We start from the raw sequence: 4,099 nt of genomic DNA, 5'->3' as shown, positions 1-4,099 counted from the left end.
ATGTTCGACAAACTTGCACTTTATGAAATATATGCCCGAATTAGTTAAATAAGATAAAATTTTAAATTTGAGTTACATTTAGTCAATTTTACTTTTTTGTGTATGTATATGCATGTTTGTGTATATGGAGGTGGGGGCATGTTGGGCAATTCATACTTTTGACTTGTAAGCACTGAGTGTGTTTGATTACGTTTATTTTTCGTGAAAAATATCAATTTTTACTCAAATTTCTACTTGAGGTGTTTGATTGCAATTTTTTTCTATGGAAAATTTTTTTCAACTTTTGAAAATATGCATAATTTTCCTTGTTTTTAAGGAAAATATTTTTTTTGGGTGAAAGTGGTCTTTATTTTCCACAAAAGAAGGAAAATATTTTCATTTTTAGGTGATATGTTTCATATCAATCAAACGCACTCTAAAAAATGATTGGCTGAAAACGAAATAGGCGGGTCGGGTTTGAAGTTAGAGCGGACCCGATGTGTTTTGAGGAAGTTTTGTATATATGGGCTTTCCTTTTATATTTTCCCTTAAATTCAGAAAGATAAGTTATATATAAATATCTAGAGTAACTTATGCATATAATTTGTTCTAATTCAGAGTATTTTAAGGAAAGAAAGAAATCCTTTTGATACATAAAAGATAAAATAGTCGTAAAGGATATAAAAAAAATGTCGATGATAATCGAAAAGTAACTTATTAACGTAATTTATTTAGTTTAGAAGTCTTAACAAGTAGGAAAGAAGAAATTTATTGGGTAGAGTGGAAAACTGAATTAACAAAAGAAGTGGAAAAAAATTAAAAAAAAAAAAAAGTATAGTATTCGTAGTACCCGTGTTTTTTTTACAATTGTCGGTGCATAAAACGGCTCATAATAGATAAAAACTCACAAGTTACGACATCTACCAATGGATATACATCTTGTCATGGCATTGTGCAAATTTAATGTGATATGGAAAGTAGTAGCGTCGCTCATAAACAAGATGAGGGTTTATTGGGTACATAGTAATGGTTCATTGGTAGAATTGTAATTAAAAATAAAAGATTAAATCTCTATTTGATAGAAGTTTTAATTTAAATCAAAATCAATTATTAATTTTAACCATTCATTTTATGGGACACACAACTTTTCAACCATATTTTCATTAATTTTTATTAAAATTTATTAAAAATCTTATTTTAAACCCCACCAAACAGGGATTAAAAAGGAAACGATATAGAGTTGACTTATGTATTTTTAATTTTCCTTTTCAATCTTAAATTGGTACGACATTTTCCCTCAAAAAATTTAAAAAGAAAAATTGATATAATGTTTGGATGTTGACGAAATTCATTTGCAGAAATTTTTACGTCTTTATTTCCTTTTTTATGACATTGTTATAGTTCATGTGTAATAAATTCTTAACGATTAATTTCTTTAAGTAATGAATTAAAAGATATCATAATAACGTGTGTGAATGTAGAGAATGTGGGGGAATATGTTTTGACTTTTAAGCAGTAGGAGGTGATTGGCTGAAATCAATGTGGGACCCACTTTCTAGCATTTTAGGGTTTTAACAGGCGGGTCGAGTTTGAAGTTAGAGTGGACCCGATCTGGTTTGAGGATTTATTGTATATATGGGCTTTTATATTGCCTCCTCAATCCACAAAGAAAAATGAGAAAATTATTTAGAACCCTACAATTAAAAATTAATTTTCATAAATAAGGTGGTTAAGTTTAAATTTTACATATAGGATCAATAATTGTAATTAATAAAAATTTAATTAAACTTAATCTACATATTCATCCCTCTACCCAATTCATCCCGATTCAAAGCCTAGACTCTACCTTCTTAATATCTTCTCTCTCTCTCTCTCTCTACCATCCACCCACCCAACTCACATAAAACTACACTTTATACCATCTCCTTCAGCTCCAGAACCATTGCGTGCAGTGGCACAGCAAAGCGCCACTATTGCTGCGAGCAGTGGTATCTTACTTCACCGTCGTCGCTAGCAAAAATAAGGTGAACCAGGCAGTCGTGCTTACGACAACGGTAAGTCCATGGGCGATAGTGCAGTTGTGTACAGGTTCTGTTGTAGTGAGACAGTCGTACCTGATTTTTGGGTGTGATATTTCATTTTCGATCTATAGATTTGGGAGGGGGAGAGGGTTTGTTGGTTGTGTTTGTCGTTCTTGGCGGTGGTTGTAGTGGTGTTGATGTTGATGGTGCTCATGAGGTGGTGGCATGTTGGAGGTGATGGTGGTATATTGTGATATTGGTCTGAAGTGTATGTAGATTTGTTTGTGGTGATTCCATGTGACCAAGTATGTGTTTGTTGTGACTATTTGAAACCAATTTTTTGTTGATTGTAACCGATTGCGACTTGGTCACATTTAAGATTGACCTGGTCAAAAACAGTCACACTAACTACAAATTTGGTCATAGTTAGTCACTTCAAAGACAAATTTAATTACAGTTAATAACAGATCACATAGGTCAGTGAATTAGTCACATACATATACAAATTAGACTGTCAAATACAATCACAACGGAAAAAAGTTTGATCACAGATAGTCACATAAACACAAGCATAGTCACAAACAATAAATCTGGTCAAAGATAATTTATTGGAGATTTTTCTACAATGGAATGTGGAGAGAGATTTTTTTTTTTTTTTTTTCAATTTTTGGAGATTTTTCTATCACCAGAGTTGGAGCAGCCGTTGGAGCAATTATCGAAACGTCTGTCGAAGCAATCGCCGAAGTGATTGTCGGAGCGATGGATGGAAGGTGGTGTAGTGGGGTGAAGTGGCATGGGGTGAAAATAATTAATGTATATTATATTATAATTTAATAAATTTATTCACCACCCAATTTTTGAAATATTTTAGTGAGTTTGTTATTTATGAAATGTAATCTTTAGAACTTGGATTTATGTATTGATCCCAAGAAAATTTATGGATTTAGTGTGTACCCTAAGGGTATTTCTAGGTTGAGAAATGGAGACAAATTAGGTTAAAATGCAATGTTCATTTTATAAAATTAAAGGAATAAGAGAGAAATATATGAGAAGAAATAGAGAAAGTCAAAATTTAAGTGTTTGTTTTATTGAGCACCAAGCCTCCAAATTTATTAGGTTCAAAATTAGAGTTATAATTAGAGTATAATAAAATCTTCAAAAGTTCAATAATTTATTTGGACTCATTTGCACTTTTTAAAAAGTTTGGGAGCATGATTGCAATTTATTTTTTAACTTTTATTTTTTATTGTTTTATTTAAATGGAGGTATATTTGTTATTTTACGCGAGAAATTCGATGAAAATGATGATTTCCGCCATAAAAGGTAATGTAAGGGTAAAAGTGCCAAAAAAAATGAAATATATGGACATTTTATACAATAATATTGAAATGTAAGAATGTTTTGTGCAAATTACCCTTTGTATTACTTATTTAAGTATTTTGATAAAATCAAAGAAATATCAATAATTATCCTACAAGTTTACAACACCCTCCATTAAATGATATTTTTATACAACAATTATCTCAAGAAAAATTTACAGTGGTGTCCTCAACTCAGAGTAAAACATTTATAAATTCTAATGGATTGTATGGAATTTATAGAATTTGATAGATTTGAATGGATTTCTATTTTGTAGATTTTATATATTTTCATGGATTTTATAGATTTCAATGGATTTTATAGATTTTATAGCCGCACCCAATATTCAACTAAAATATTCAACAGAATGCGTGAGATGGGGAAGCAAAAAAAAAAACCGTAGTATCTTCAATAAGAAAAAATCAGAATTAATAAATGTGTGGGAAATTAATGGCCATTGGTGAAATTAATATAATACTATATAATTATACAAAAATGGAGGATAGAAAACTAGCATCCTAATTTTTGTCTTATTGAAGATACTACAACTTCCAAGAGATTAGAGAATGCTATAGATTTTTTTATAGTATTAACGGCCATTGGATTTTTTTATAGTGTTCTATACTTCAGAATATGATTATACACAAATCAATTGATAAGTTCAATAAAAAATCACACCCATACATCGTATGTTCACGGCAGAGGAATGCGAGATAAGGAGAAGAGAAAAACATGTTCAT

Source organism: Olea europaea, unplaced genomic scaffold (assembly GCF_002742605.1).
Source record: "Olea europaea var. sylvestris unplaced genomic scaffold, O_europaea_v1 scaffold1084, whole genome shotgun sequence".
Taxonomy (NCBI): Eukaryota; Viridiplantae; Streptophyta; class Magnoliopsida; order Lamiales; family Oleaceae; genus Olea; species Olea europaea.
Note: the sequence above shows the minus strand (reverse complement) of the source record.